Here is a 16,428-nt window from a genome sequence, read left to right as displayed (position 1 = left end):
GTGGGGTGCTAAGCCTATCTGGCCTCTAATCATTTTCTTCCCTTTAGCATTAGTTGGCGCAGTATCATTATTTGGAGTAGTAGCATTGTAGCACCTTTCTTCTTATGGCCACCTTCAAGACAACCCTTTCAACCCTAAGTTTTATTCGTCTTCCCATATTTCCTTTAGCAAGAGGAGCACCCACAACAAAAATGGCAACTCCACTTGAGGCCATTGTGTTTTGTCTGTCATTGGCTCAATCTCTCTACCATAAGCAGTCTTAAATCTATCCACCGAGTAATACTCGTGCACAAATTGTTCAAGGTCAACTCCCCACTGTGTGGTTATAAAGGCCAATGCATGTTGACATGGCTTACCAGTGTGTTGCCATTCAAGACAAGTACGAGTCCGTTGATTTAACTTCACAATATGCCTTTCAACTTTCTTGCTATTGTCCCACACCTCTGCACTCTAATTAGCAGATGCATGTATTTTCCCAAGTGTCCCAACCCTCTAGTATTTGCCTTTAGCTGCAAATTACACAATTTCTTCTCTTGTTCCACAATTTCATGATCATCTCTCTGACTTGCAAATTACACAATTAATATCGAACATATACATTTAAAAAACACATGTAGAAAAAATATAGGTAGCTATATTCACCTTATCCGCAAGTTCAGCAACAAGTAAGTCATTGATGTCTCTTATCCAATTATTAAAAACCTCTGCTATATTATTAGTGATGTAGTCACACTTAATTTCTGGATGAAAGACACACCTATACCACAACAGCTTATGGAAGTCTTTTAACCATTTCAACACTTCTTCAGATTCATTAAGAATTGTTGCCATGTGATCATAGAATATTTCTTTCCCTATAAACCCTTGCCGCGGGATACATCTTGCCAAACCCTCTGAACCTTTTCTGAAATTTTTTCATAAGATGACAAAGCATTCTCTTTGCTCTACACTAGGAAACACATTCTTTACTGCATTCTCTAAGCCCTTACATGCATCCGTGCACATAGCAAGGAGTGGAGGATCACCTATTGCCTTCTTAAGTTGATTCATAAACCAAGTCCAGTTATCTTCCGTTTCAGAAGCTATGAACCCATATGCAAGTGGGTACATCCAATTATAACCATCAACTGCTATAGTCGAGGCTAAATGACCATTCCATCTTCCATTAAGTCCTGTAGAATCTATGCTAAGTAAGGCCTACATCCTTCCAAAAAACCATCAATGCATGGTTTAAGAGCACAAAAAAAATGATGGAAATATACATTACCATCCGCTTCAATTACTTCAATCTCCACTACACTTCTAGGTGACCTCTTCAGTACCTCAGCCTTCCATCTGAAGAGTAGCTCAAAACTCTCTTCCCATTTATCATAAACCTCGGCCAGAGCTATTTCTCTACCCCTCCATATCTTGTCATATGAAATTGTGACAGAGTGATCTTTTTGGCAACTTATCTTGCAATTCTTTAGCACCCATATTGAGAGAATCCCTAAGGATACTCACGGCCTTGCTACCCATTTCTGAGAAGCTGCAGTAGTTTTCATCCTCATAGAAGAAACACATGTATGGCGATCAGTTAAAGTTGTGACCTGTAAATTACATAAGTAACGAGAAATAAATAAATTTACGAAAATCACACTATTTTTCAGGAATATAGCTAGCTATATTTACCTCCACGGTGCTTTGGACTTTATGTTTGCTGGCATTTATTTTCCAAGGGCAATCATCACTAGACTTGCAGAAACATCTAAAATCTCTCCTTATCAGAGTGCGCTGTCCCTAATTGAAACTCCTCATTGATTGCAAATTGTCACACTGCCAACCTGAACTCGTCCATTGATGGGTACATCGTACAAAGATCCATTTTGTGGGTGGTCCTTATCATATGAAATAACCAACTCAGTAGGTATGTCATCATTATTAGGAATCACAACATCATCGCCATGACTACCCTCCTCAACCATTACACGATCATGTGATGCAGCTACCTTTCCTGACTCCTCGTCTCTCAAGCCTAAAAACACGTACATCTGATCTTCACTCAAAAGTTTGATTCGTCCTTCCTCATCATGTGTTTCTATGATCTGCAAGCTATCCCAATCAACTGGTGGCATAGTTTCCACAAATTCTAAATGGGACCCTGAAAACCCATATTAACTTCATCAAACTGCACTTCAGACAGGAATTGGGAGAATAGGAGTACAGTCATTCATCACATACCTATGTATGGTAGGTAGTGGGGTCGGCCTCGGTGCGTCGTGTGGCAAGGTCGGAGTCACGACAACGGGCAACAGGGCTCTTACCATAGCGATCAAGTCCCCCTCAGCGATGGGGTGTGCTGCGGCATCAGGCGGAGGCAACACGTCGGGCCGTAGAGGCACGTCGCGCGGCACGTCGGACGGCGGCGACACGTTGGCCAGCGGGGTCATCTCGAACGGTGGCGGTACATCATCCATGGAGAGCCAGCTAGGGCTCGCGTGCGGAAAGAGAGAAGACGAATAGACGATACGAATGGCGTCGGCCTAGATGTTACGTGAAATTAGCGTCTCAATTAGCACAAAGGCACTTTTGTCTAGATTTTAGGAGAAATAAAGAGAAAGAAGGAGAAAGGGTAAAATGATAAAGAAAACAAGAAGCAATTGTTTTGGGTGCTATTTTTACGAAAACAATGTTTCGGATGCTAGTTTTACGAAGCGCATTGTTTAGTCTGCTAAAAATGCAATTTTCTCGGCTGCGGAGATGAAAGCTCTGAACTCTTCAGCGTCGGAGGGGAATTGCAGGCCACTACGGCGAAGGGAGTGGCCTCCACTAGGTACCCTAAAACTGAATGTTAATGGTTCTTTCAGGGAGGCGGAAGCGAGCGGTGGATGGGGATATGTCATCAGGGACACATGGGGATCAGTCCGGTTCAGGTTGCATAAACCACGCCTACAGCCCTCTTCAAATGGAGCTGGTGGCCTGTGTCAAAGGCGTTAGCGCAGCTGTGGCGCTGGGCATTTCTGACATCGTCTTAGAGTCTAATACAAAGCAAGTGATCACACGCGATAGAAGGGGATGAGTTCAAGCTTGCGTTAATGGGTGGAATTGTCCATGAGTTGAAGGAGTACTAGCTGAAAACTTTAGCCATTTTTAGGTGAAGTATGCGTCCCGTGATTGTAATCAACTAGCCCATGAATTAGCAGCTATAGGCTGAGCATCTCCAAGAGTTTTCTACTTTTTTTCTTCTAAAAACTTTAGTTTGGCAACTCCTAAAAAGATTTGGAGAGGAAAAAAGGTCATCTCCAAGAGTTTCTAATAAATGGCATCTAAAAAATCAATTTTAGGGCCCACATGAATTATGTTGCGGCTTTTTATCTTTTTCATCACAGGAAACTATAGGGCGCGCCCTCGTGTGCTCCGACTCCGACACGGGCCGGCTTGTCGCCATCGACGCCGTCGGCATCTCCGCTGGACCCTGACACCAACGACGAGCGCTCTCCTCTTCGCCCTGCGGCTGCTCCCTGCTATGTTGTTCTTCCTCCGTCCCTTCGTCGCCGCCGTCGGCCTACGGGTCCTCCTGCGCTTCCCGACGCAGCTGGTTCCCGACAGCGGCCTGCTGCTCCTCAAGCGTGCTCTGCTCCTCCTCTTGCTGCCTCTGCCCCGTGTTGCTCTCCTCCTCGATGCCGCCGTCCAGGTTCTTCTCCTCGACGGCGGCGGCGGCGGCCCAGGGAAGGAGCTGCCGCATCATCAGAAGCTGGTTTTCAATTTAACATCTTGAACGCCGTCATGCAACCACAAAAAGCTCTATTACATTTACATGACCCTACGCACATATGTCACTGCCGCATCATATTCATATCGCACCGTCAACCCTTTACTATGTACAGAGCACGTCACATGGCGCGCACGCATTCATGCCCTGCTTCAGAAATCAGAACAAGAGCAAGCACAGCGCCACGAACATGAAGAGGAAGAACCATGTCTGGTGCAGGGACCTCTCTACCTCCATATGCCACCATCTCTACCTGGGGTTCATCAGATGGTAAGTGCTCGAGTAGTACATGCCCGACGGCAGCGCCTGCCCACGAAGCACCAACAGGAGGACGGCCACCGCCATCCCTCCGGCCGTCGAGTGCATCATGCTGTGGTCCCTAAACAGTGTGGGGAGGAGAGCGTCGAACTGCGCGACGTGGGCGTCGGTGGGGTGCCACGGCGTCCGGGCTGGCGCGTCGGTCTCGACGTGCCGATGGTGGTGGCCGCCGTTGCCGCCGCTGTCTTGCGCGCTCTGTCACAGGGCCGGGCGGCGCGGGATGCTGGCCAAGCCGCGCGGCGGCTTCTTGGTGTCGGAGCTCCCGCCATGGCCGTAGAGCGCACGAGCGCGTCCGGGGACGCCGCGGCCTTGCACACGGGGCACTGCCGCCTCGCCGAGCTCATGGCGTTGGCTTCAGCGTCGGGGCGCAGCCACTCGTAGATGTAGGGCCAGCAGTAGAGGTGCCCACAGAGCGTGACCATGGGCTCTGTGGCGCACTCGAGGCAGATGTTGCAGTCGAAGCAGCCAAAGCCAGACTCCGCCACGGCCACCGCGAGGGGAAGTTCCGCGCCACGAGGGAAAACGCTCAGGAGGTGAAGGAAACCCAGCAGGAGTCGAATACACGCGAGGCTGCGGCGCGTAAAGTTATGCGGATGAGGAGAAATTTTTTGACTCCTAAAATATTAAGAGATTGTATTAGGAATTGTTGGAGATGGATTTTTTATGAATCTTTCTAAAAACTTAGAATTAGGATAAGGTTTAGGAAGCCCTTGAAGATGCTCTAATAAGTGTCAAGAGGCTCAGCCCTCGGTGTTGGCCGGAGTGCCAGATTTTATTCATGTATTTGATGATATCAAGTGATTTAGCTGACGTGGTTGAGTATGGAATTGAATTCCCTTTAAAAAACATAGTACTACCAAGCAAAGGAACTAAATATGCCCGTTGTCTTCTCATCACTCACTTATTTTTTCAACTGTGTTAAGGATCGCACACACTCATTATCTTTTAATGACAATTATTAATTAAAAGTTTTTTTACAATATTTTTCCTTTCAATGAGAGTTTAGGCAAATCACATATAATTTATTTTTAGTAATTGTATCGGGTTTATAAACTCGGGGTCCCTCATGGACTGGCTTCTCAACAAAGACTCGGCCCAGCAGACAACGTGGCAAACAAACATGTAACTCATGGGCCGGCCCAATTACCTAAACGACAGACCAGAAGGGCGATCCAATCACCGATCGGAAGGTCTGGCCTAGGAGGAATGGCGCCCGTTTCCGACTCCGGCCCACCTCTTTGATCGGAGCGCTCGCTTCGGTCTCCAGCCTGCCTCCGGACAGCCTCTCCGACCAGAAGGCCTGGCCAAAGCACTATTTCTGACTCCGACCCGCGTCTCCGACTAGAGATGCACCAAACCCCTGCTCACTGCTCTTCTCCAACTAGCGCATTCAGAGCCGACTGGGACTAACCGACCGAGAACGTCCGCTCGGTAAGGACCAAGGAACGGACGAAGAAAGTAAGACAGGGCACACAAGTCAAACCGCAATACCAGGGACCGTACCATGCGCACCTGCCAGGTAGTACTCTGTGACCTCCCTGGCACGATAGAGCCCAAGCAGTGTTATAGGCGTCGACATTTCCCCTATAGTATTGTGAGCGCCATTAACTCCCATACGGTAAGGCTTCCCCCACATGCCTCTAGGGACGCCAGCATTACCCCCCCCCCAGCACCGACAGGACCCCACCCCAGCAACATGGAAAAACCCCTTGTATGCCTCTAGGTATCAACAGTGTGACGACGCGACGTCTGCCATACCCGAAGAGGACAACACAACCTCCCACGTGCATCTGACATTCAACAGTATTATGGGCGCCTACCATCATCCTGTACCCACCGGTGTGGGAAACAAGGCTTAGTGGCAATGTACTTCTTCCCTCTCACTTGTAAGGCTATCCCTTTCATCTATAAAAGGGATGTGCTCTCTTTCAACAGACAGATTCATTTAGATTCATCAAGTTCACTACTACACAACAGCGAACCCCAAGTTCAAACCACGAGCACACGCTCGAACACTTAGCTCATAGCGGGCTCCCGTCACTCTCAGCTCTTCTGACCGGAGTCCGACCGGACCTCTTGCACCCCCCATCTTTCTCCTTCTCATTTGTAACCCCGCTGCAAACTTCGAGCACCTAGGCTCTGGATAAAGTCACCGACCGACTCAAACTAGACGTAGACACGTTGCCTGAACAAGTATAAACCCTGTGTCATTGAGTGCTAGGCCACCTCAGATCACAACATACGGCAAAACTACAAATATTTACGTGTTGGTCACTTTCTCACCCGACAAATTGACACGTTCGATTTTAGACACTTAGAGCAGATGTGTGTTGAACCAGGACTATATCTTCCGCCCCGTTTGGTAGAGCTCCCACTGGCTCTAGCTTCTCTGATGCATTTACTATTTATGTACTGTTCATATGAGCTCTTTTTCTCTCTTCTCTCTTCTCTCTCCTTCTCTCACTGAGACAGTGGAACAGGAGAAGCAAAAAAAAACTTGCTTCCCCTCTCCCTCCATTGAAGCTAGAGATTGGTAGGAGCTCTACCAAACGGGGTCTTCATCTGTTGTTATTTGTAGGAGTAATTGAATGATGTCTCAGGTGTTACTACGACCCTCTTTGGTATGGCTCCAGCCTCAGGTTTCCATCTGTAAAATCTGTAAAAATACGTTCACAAGAGCAAACTCTCTCCTTCCTCTCCCTCACACGAGCCAGTAGCCGGTGAAGCCAAAATTGTTTAGACCTTACTGTTTCAAATAAATACAAGCGTGACACGGACAATGCGCAATAAAGCAATAGGAACATCAAACCAATTTTAAACCTATATAGACCATAAACAAGGAGACCATTTTTAGAAAAAAATACTAGTTCATTTTTTTTGATCTAAATAAATGCCAACGGGGATAGCAGTGCTACTGTATACTTAATACAGGGCCGCGCTCGTGGCCCGCCTCTCGAGTTGTTTTTGGGTAAAAGCAAGGCGGTGTGCGCAGAGATGAAGGCAGCGACCGAACTGTCATGTAAAATAATAGAAAGCAAACAATTTAATTCCGTGCAAAAATTAAAAACAATTTTAAATATACATCAACATATATATAACACCTTTAGAAGAAAATGGAACTATTTCATACTTTTATATTTAAAATAAATTAATTATGAACTTCTAGAGATTGAAGTATTCCGGTTTTTTATTATTAATGAAATAGAAAATTACTTTGAAACCAGCCGAGGACCAAATTTGTCCGGGTTGTTGATAGTTGGAGGGTGTCTGTTACCCGTTTCGTAGTTAAAGGTTAAAAATTAACTTCAATGCGAGTTGGAGGTTCAAAATATACTTAACCCTTTTTTAAATAAAAAAGTCTTAAAAAGAAAAAAATATTTTATGGGCCTCCACCTCAGGGTGTTGGGCTGTCGTTGGCCCAATATGGGGCCATTCCTGCAACGGACCCAAAAAATCGGCCGGAACCGCATACGCCATCTCTCCTCTCATTGCTAAAAAAACTGTCACTCTCCTCTCTTCTCTTCTCTTTTCCTCCATTGGCCTGTTTGATACAACTTATAAGCTGCTTATAGCTAAAATAAACTGAAATCAATAGCTAAACACTACATTTTTAGTAGCTTATTTTGGCCACACTTACTCCGACAGCTCACCCTGAGTCATTGGAAAGGAAATTGAGAAGGCCACCTCTAGCATCTTTCCTTTACAGAATGTCTTCAATCCGCAAGGTGAAGATCCTAAGGCGCCAAAATTTGACATTGGAAAACTAATGGAGTAACTACCTAAAGCAAAGTTTGTGTTATGGTAGTTTAGGCATTGTGCCCTTGTCATGTTTTGGTCCGGCGGTTCCTCAACCGACTAGTAAAAGTGTACTGCGTGCCCCTAATCCTGGATGGTGATGCAAAGAGACATAAGGTTTATACTGGTTCAGGCAATATGTGCCCTATGTCTAGTCTAAGAGAGCGATCTTGTATTCCTTACATTGAGGTGCTTTATAGTAAGGGGCTTACAAGCTGAGCGAGAGAGGGAGCTAGTCCCAGGTCTCTGTGTAGAGTGGTGTGGGTTTGCTTGAGATGTTGATCTCTTGCAGTGAGGGAGCATGGTGTGTTACAGAGCGTTGTGCGTTGCTTACACGTGTGAGTCTGATCCCCCCTAGAAGCGGCCCTGGTCACTCCCTTTTATAGTCGAAGGGAGGCACAGGGGCGGTACATGTATTTGCTATGTGGCATTTGTGAGCAGAGACGGTATGTCCGAGCCTGCAGCTCGTCACATATGGCGACATGGTCGGTGGAGCGGTCTTGTCCTCGGTGCATTGGAGCGACGCGTTGGTCCCGCCTGATCCTGTGGCGACGTGGGAGCTCCTATGGTGGCATGCGCGCCTTCTTCTGTTGGAGGTGCTCATCACTGTATGGTTTTGACTGGCAGAGAGCCAAGCTGGGTAGATCGACGGCATGGGTGCGCTGATTCCGATGCTATAGGAGCTTGGCCCTGTGCACGACGTGGGAGCTCCTATAGCTTGACGCAGGGCATGGCGCGTACTACAGATGATGTGCTGGTCCTAGAGTGCTGACAATGTAGAGAGCCAAGGCCCAGTCGGTGCAGGCTAACCATTGTGGGGGGGGGGCTCAATGGGCGCGAGTCCTCGAGGCTACAGAGCCCTTAAGCGGATAGCCGAGGCTCGGAGGGAGCAGTTGGTCTTGCACATTGATTCGAGGCTACAGGGACCCAGACTTGACCTTTCCTTTCCCGCCGCACTATCCTTGGAGCAGGGGTTAGCAGCACAGTGCAGCAAGGTGTCAGCCATGGCATAGTGCCGAGCACAGTGGCTGGTGACCCCTACCCCGTCCTGTCCTAGACGGCATTGCGTCGATGTGACTTTCGTCTCATTGGCCACTCCGCTGTATCGTGTCGTCGTTCGGCTGACATCGCGGGAGTGGTTGGACACGTTAGTCAGATGTGACATCTCATCAGAGAAGTCGGTCAAGGCGGCGGTGACGGGGTTGATGCTGCGGCCGGCCTTGAATCGATCGTCAGTAACTGCGTGCTCATCGAGCGCTTGTGGCACAGGGCCTCGGGCGAGTCGAAGAATGGGGGTGTCATCTGGAGGCCTTGTGGCGTGGGGCCTCGGGCGAGTCAAAAAACCAATACCTCGTCCGAGGCCTCATGGTTTCATTCTGGGCCAAGCCCGCTTGGGTGAGCCTGGATATTATTTGAGGTGGGCCAGGTGGTCTAGCTGGGCCTCGGATAAGGTGGGGGTTTGTTGGTGGTTGTCTCTTGGCTTCAATATTTACAAGGTCTAAGCGATTTTTCAGTTCTTGCTTAGGGACCCCTTTTTATGGTACCCGATAGTAGCCCCCGAGCCTCGGGGAGAGTGTGAGCGCTCTCCCTGAGGTTTTGACGAGACTTGGCTCACGGCAGCTCCTGGCGAGATGGTGTTTCATACTCGAGGCTTCGGTGGGTGCGCGCGAGCGCACCCACCGAGTGTAGCCCCCGAGGCCCTGGAGGAGTGGATTTATTCCTCTAGAGGCTTTTTTCATATTGAGTGAGGGGTTTTATCGCATTTGCTGAGCCCCCGAGTGCAAGTTCGGATCGCTAGGCCCCGGCTTGGTTGTAGGAAGAGCCCCCGAGCCTCTGCTCGGAGCAAGAGGGCGATCAGGAGTTTCCCTATCTTTTTTGTGCGGCCCTCGCGCATCCTTTTCGTTCGAAAGGAGGGGTGGAGTATGCTAGGCTACCCTCGGTGGGCGAGAAGTGACACCTCTGGTGAGCTGTTGCTGGGTAAGTCTGAGTGGAGGCCCATGCCCCATTCGATAGGGGTCGGCTAGCGGTCCAAAGACGGACTCAAAAAGTACTAGAGGGCTTCTCTAGTGGGTCCTAGGGCCGTTCGATTGGCCTTAGGGGCTCGGTGCCTCCCTATGGTGGGATCCCATTCAGAGACCTCCCTACCGGTCTCGGACACAACTTAGGGCATCCCAAGCAATTGCTTGCTTGGGCCTCAGCCATGTACGGGCTCGCCCATAGTCATCCCTGACTCTGTTTGCCCTAGGGTGGCTATCGAGACCCGGGGGGCCCAGCCTTTGAACCCCTAGACCGTAACGGGCTCGATGCCCAGTTCCTTAGTCTGAAAGGAATTGGGTGGGGGATATTCCCTTCCCATCGGCTGACGACGGTGGGTGCGCCTTTTGAGGTGGTTCCTTGGGGAGACGGAATGATGCCTGCCATCGCTGTGGTCAGATGCGACGTGATGTCTGCAGATGGGACGTTACTGTGTGTGCGCGATTAATAAGAAAAAGGTGGACGCATGGGCGGTTTGGTCGAATCCGGATTAACTGCGCTAGATTTGAGGGAAACTTCCCTGGTTTCGTCGCCCACCCATTTTGCCCTCTTTCCTCCCTCATAAATATGCGATGAGCCGCGCCCCGCCCCTCCTTACGTTTTCCACCTGCGTTCGTGCTTTCTGCCCTCAAGCGATTTCTAAGAACAGAGGAAGAGAGCGCCGGGAGAAGAAGGGAGAAGGGGGAGGAAAGGAGAGAGAGAGATAGATAGCAAGAGCACACCTTACCACCATAGCCACATTCTCTACCGCACCCATGGCCGGCGGCGCTGTTGTCCTCCAGGCGGATCCTTGGGGTTCGTCCGACGTGTCCGCGGTGACGCTGCAGTTACTCGTCGACAACAGTCTCCTCTGCCCTGTCATCGACCCCAATAGACCGGAGTGGATTGCTTCGGGGGATGAGCCGGAGCCGAGGCCACGCGATGGCTACATCGTGAGCTTCGTGGCCTTCCACGAGTGCGGCCTCGGCTTGCCGGCAGACCGGTTCATGCGGGCGCTCCCGCATTACTACAAGCATGGAGCTCCATAACTTCAACCCCAACTCCCATCGCGCAGGCGGCCATCTTTGTCACCATCTGTGAGGGGTAACCTAGGCATTGCCCCCCACTGGGAGCTGTGGCTCCACTTCTTTCAGGCGAGGCTCACCAACCAAGCCGGCGGGCACGATGACTCACACGTGCAAGCAACGCACAACGCTCTGTAACACACATGCTCCCTCACTACAAGAGATCAACATCTCAAGCAACCCACGCCACTCTACGCAGAGACCTAGGACTAGCTCCCTCTCCCGCTCAGCTTGTAAGCCTCTACTACAAGCACCTCGGTGCAAGGAATACAAGATCGCTCTCTCAGACTAGATGTAGGGCACCTATTGCCTGAACCAGTATAAACCTTATGTCTCTTTGCATCACCATCTGGGATTAGGGGCATGCAGTACACTTTCACTAGTCGGTTGAGGACCCGCCGGACCAAAACATCGACACCTTTTTTCAATCTAATAATGTTGTGTGACTCCCAGGTGCATGGTGACTACGCAAAGGAGGATGTTTCATTGTACTCTTGTCTAAAAACATTTGGAATTAACTTAGGCGCATCATGGAAAAGTCTATAAAGTAGAGTTTGTAAGTCTATGACGCCACGCTCTCTGTGACTGTTAGTTTCACTGTTGATAGAAATCATCGGCAGTCCTCCAAGGGGTATCCCACGAAGGTAGATTGATCGACAGAGGAGCGTGAGATCAAGAACATGAAGGAAACAGAGACACACGAGTTAAACAAGTTTAGGCCATCAGTATGACGTAATACCATACTCCTGTGGTCTTCTGGTTTGTATTAGCTATCGTATGATATTGCGTAAGTTTGGAGGGGGTCCCTGCCCGCCTTATATAGTTCGGCGAGCAGAGTTACAAGTCAGTTAGATCTAAGAGATAACTAGAAAGTAATAACTGATTACAGAAATCTTGGGATCATACATATCATAACAGATCTCGTAGTATCTTTAGGATATCTTCTAGATGTCTTGTGGAAGGCACCAACCAGAGTCGTGCCCCACAAGGCTTCGTCTTGTGGGCTGGGCCGCCCCTGAGGGCACAACCCATGTGGTCTACCGTGGGTATCTGGGGTCATACCCCCCATAGCTAGTCCCTGAGCGTCTTGTACCTATAGTGCAATGCTGTCTTGAGCTTGTCCAGGCAGGTGCAAACGAAGTTGAGCAGTTAAACTCATGGTCTGACCACCATGATGAGTTGCCGAGCAGTTGTGAGCAGTTGCCGAGCAGCGTGTACTATCACCGAGCAGCTCAAATCATAGCCGAGCAGCATAACCCAAGCACGGCTTGCCATATGGGTGTAAGGAGCTCAAGTTTAGAACCAAAAATTTCTTCACAGTGGGACAAGTGTGCCCACTTAGAGTCCGACCATGAGAAAAGGAGATAGTCTTCTTTAACTTTAAGAGGCGTGGAGTCTTCAGGAATAAAGCAAGCACATTCACCGCGAGGTGAAGTGTGCCCACTTAGTCCCCGAGCCTGACAGTAGATGACATAGTCATGTGGTGCATGGGTCTAAAGTAGAAGAATAGTAAAAGACCAGCCGAGCAGGCAGCCAGTCCTCGAGCGAAGCTCTAAAATGAGAGAGAGCACATTCACCGCAAGGTGAAGTGTGCCCACTTAGTCCCTGAGCCTGACAGTAGGTGACGTAGTCACATGGTGCTAGGGTCAAAAACATAAAAATAATAAAAAGACCAGCTGAGCAGGCAGCCGGTCCCCAAGCCGTTTACAGAGATATCTAAAAACCCCAACTGTGGAGAAAAAACTAGAGTAATGGCTGTATAGTAACTGTTACCGAGGCTCAATAAATGGTGGAGAAGTCGATGATTTATTCAGCGAGTGATAACCAATAGTAGCGATAAATTAGCAACATGGAATGCAGTTGTGTGAAAGCCCATGTTATGGCCCAACAAGCCGTGTCGGAGAATTCAGAGGGGCGTAAATCATGGGAACAGTTTCCTAAAAACCCTCGAATGCGATAGGGTGGGGAAAGTGCTTTATAACTACGCCGCCGCATCCCACGTTCATACATTTGCCACTTTGTCATTCCGTCTTCATCCTCATCCCTCACATTTTCAGATTCGCATCCACGCTCGCTCTCAATGCCAGTCCCCATCCAGATCTAAGAGATGACACCGAAGAGGAGAGCTGTGAACTCGAAGAAGGTGAGCCCAAAGAAGGTAGGAGCAAGAGCCAATCGCAACGAAGAGTGGGTGCCATCACGCATGGGGGAAGCGGAGCTTGAGAGATTGGTGGAGGTGGGCATGCTTCCCGACCACATCACCGCCAGATGCCGGCCAGCCAATAGTGAGCCCTTCCCGATGCCTAACACGGATGAAACTGTAGTCTTTGAGGATTACTCCTATCGTGGGTTGGGGTTCCATGTTCATCCTTTCTTGCGGGATCTGCTGGAGTTCTGGGCGATTAGTCTCTGCAATCTCCACCCCAACACCATATTACACATCTCGATCTTTATCCATTTCTATGAGACGTTTCTAGGGGTTCTGCCACACTTCAACCTCTTTAGACACCTATTCTGGTTGAAGAAGAAGGGTGGTGGTGGATCCAAGGTGGTCGGCGGCGTATATCTACAGCTCCAGGGTGGAATGGCCAGCGAGTACATTAATGTACCACAGAACAGTTCTTTGGAAGGGTGGAACTCCAAGTGGTTCTACATGAAACAAAGTCACCCTACAATCTTCTGTGACGTCCACCATATCTCGGAGAACCAGAAAAGCTGGTCAGAGAAACTGAATAGTGATGACATGGAACAAGTAAGGGAGCTCCTCGACATGCTTGAAGGCGTAGAGATTAGTGGTGAACTAGTGGCGGCGAGCTTCATAGTGCACCAAATCCAGCCCTGCAAGGAGAGGGCCCACCCAGGCTTTGACTATAGAGGTGATGATGATGGGACCCGGGAGAGGACGGAATGGCTGATGAAACAAATTGTCCTAGAGCGAGTCGCAGAGCTATTCGCTCCCAGCGCCTCATTCCGCTGGCCAAAGCAAACGAGGGGCTTCAACTGTACAAATCTGCCTCCTTAGGTAACCATCTCGATTGTTTTTTCTCGACACTTATAATCCTGACGCATTGTCGAGAAGTGAACTGATGCACTTATGCAAAGATCCATTCGCATGAAAGAGCAGTGTACTTCTCCGACGTGCCGAGGGGTGATTGGTGAGGGGTGTAGACGCCCGGCCACCGGCTCAGCCTGAGGAAGATGCGGCCAGTGCTTTGTCAGAGTCTAGGGATGGCTGGATAGAAAATTCACCCCCAGTATTAGAGAAAGTCTGGGAAAAAAGAGCAGCAGCAGACGAGATGGCCCAAAGAAGAAGACGTCGGCCACCGATGATGTAGACTAGGCCTGATCTTCCGAAAGGTATGATAGTGTCGATTGGTGGAGACTCGACGTTCACAATCTAGGCTTTGAACCAAGGCTGATTTGGACCCCTACAACTGTTACACCACTGCTCCGTTGGTTATCAACCACGCGAACACAATTGACCTCGCCGAAAAGGCTTTCCTACAAGCGAATCGAGAACACAAGCAAGAACGGGATAAATGCAATCTAAAATTGCAAATAAATAAGAGGCTTATGATAATAAGAAGGAGTTCAAGTCTTTATTCAAAAGGACTAATCACCATAGGTGAACAAGATCTAGAACTAGGGCCCTGGTTCACAGCAAGCAGCCTTGGTGGTACAGTTGCAGCAAAACGATGTCTGTTTTATGAGGAAATAAAAAACTAAACAAAACCCAAACCCTAAGAAGAGCGGTGGCTGCTATTTATAGTCTTGGGCATCACCCCCTGGACGTGCCCCCTAATGGGCCCAAACAGATACATGGTCCAACGGACCAAAAGATGGTGTCGTAACACCCTGGCAGATTCTAGATGCTGACTTGTTTAGACGATTCCTGTTGATTCCGAAGGTATTTTAATGTGAGACCACATGGATTAGCTTTCTTATCAAATTAGCTTTCTAACCATATATAGATCATCGAAAACAGAGTCTGAATGCATTTTGGGTGACCAGTTTGAGGCAGACTGGTCCTAAAGGCCGAGGCAGACTCGAACTTGAGTTGCTTTGGGCCTCTACCTCGGGGATTCGAACCGAATTAGCCTCGGACCCTCCTTCTTGACTTGGACACCCTGCTGGCCTCCTACCCCTCCATACCATGCACCAAACATGGTCATATGCATGGGTGTTATGCTCATCAACCGGTCCCCTCAAACCGGGCAGGCATCTCGTGGTGGCGCCAGACCACTCAACAGCGGAGAACCACGGTGCTCGAGTGGTCAGATGATGATAAAAACTTTGGTCGCTCCTCCGCCGAGCACTGAAGCACCTCCACACAAAACTCGCATGGAGGAACAAGCGAGGAGAGGTGAGAAGTTCCCGAGCAGCAGGCAATGAGGTCCCCAAGCAGTAGACAACGGGAGTCCCTGCACAACGGCGGAGGGAGTCGTAGAGCGGCAGGCGGAATAGAGGCCAACAGTGGAGGAAATTGGACCTCCACCCCAGAGTATGGGAGTCAACCCCATGGCCATGCCTGGGTGCTCGAGTAGGTGTCGTCGGTTCAAGAAATTGTTCCGGCAGACCAAACAGTAAGTATACTTTCCTTGGAGTTACTTTGTTTGTCATTTCTTAGCTTTTTTGCGCTTGACGAACTGATCTGATGTAGAGCAAAACATACAAAGGGTCTAACCCCACTAGTCTAGACTAAAAACCACTGAGGGCTGATCCCATAGTGGAAGCAACACCGGCAGCTACCGTCCCTGAATCCCCAAGTGGTCAGCAGCCGGAGGAGAGTCAACCGCTGCTGCTGGCGATGTGGCAATGAAAACGGAGCATTGGTGGTAGATGGATTGGTGGTAGTGCCTGAGGCAATGGTAGGAACCACCAGGTCATCGAGAGCAAAGGCTAGAGTTGCTTGCAATGTGTTGGAGTCTAGGGAGTAAAGCCGGTGGTGCTCGAGGGACAAACGGCGCCTCCTGAGGCATCATAGGGCATGGTCAGAGCTGCCATCCAGCCATGGAGCCCCCCAGTGGTGCCTCGAGCTAAGGCGGAAGAGGACAAGGTGGAGGAGATTGAGCATGCTGAACCTTGACCCCAAGTTGTCCAAATCCTCCGCAAGCGCCACAATGAAGTGGTGGTTATCGAGGAGGAAGATACCACCAGAGAGATGAGGAGATTGAAGACCACCCTCGCCGGAGTGATGAAACAAATCGAGGTCAGTACTGCATCTAGAGTGGTCATCTTTGATGTTGATGATCGAAGTTCATCATTATAATTGTGTATTTGCAAGGGATAACTCGGATTGCCAAGCAGCGGCATCAGCTGATAAAGAGGATGGAACCCCTTGCTAAAGAGAACAAAAACTCAGAGAGGCGATGAACCTGATGGAGAGAAACATCCAGAAGCCCAGCATGAGCGGACTTGCTGAGTCCAACGCGCGAGATCTAGAACACCAGAAGGGGGTCCTGGCCG

At 49.4% G+C, this 16,428-nt stretch overlaps 1 pseudogene; it reads right to left on the bottom strand.

The window, feature by feature from the left end:
- Positions 1 to 3,910: 3,910 nt before the first annotated feature.
- On the bottom strand, positions 3,911 to 8,870 carry LOC136533850 (E3 ubiquitin-protein ligase RMA1H1-like; annotated as a pseudogene).
- Between the last annotated feature and the right edge of the window lie 7,558 nt (positions 8,871 to 16,428).

Source organism: Miscanthus floridulus, unplaced genomic scaffold (assembly GCF_019320115.1).
Source record: "Miscanthus floridulus cultivar M001 unplaced genomic scaffold, ASM1932011v1 os_1258, whole genome shotgun sequence".
NCBI classification, from domain to species: Eukaryota; Viridiplantae; Streptophyta; class Magnoliopsida; order Poales; family Poaceae; genus Miscanthus; species Miscanthus floridulus.
The sequence above is the reverse complement of the archived record's forward strand: the minus strand, read 5'-3'. Positions and strand labels throughout refer to the sequence as shown.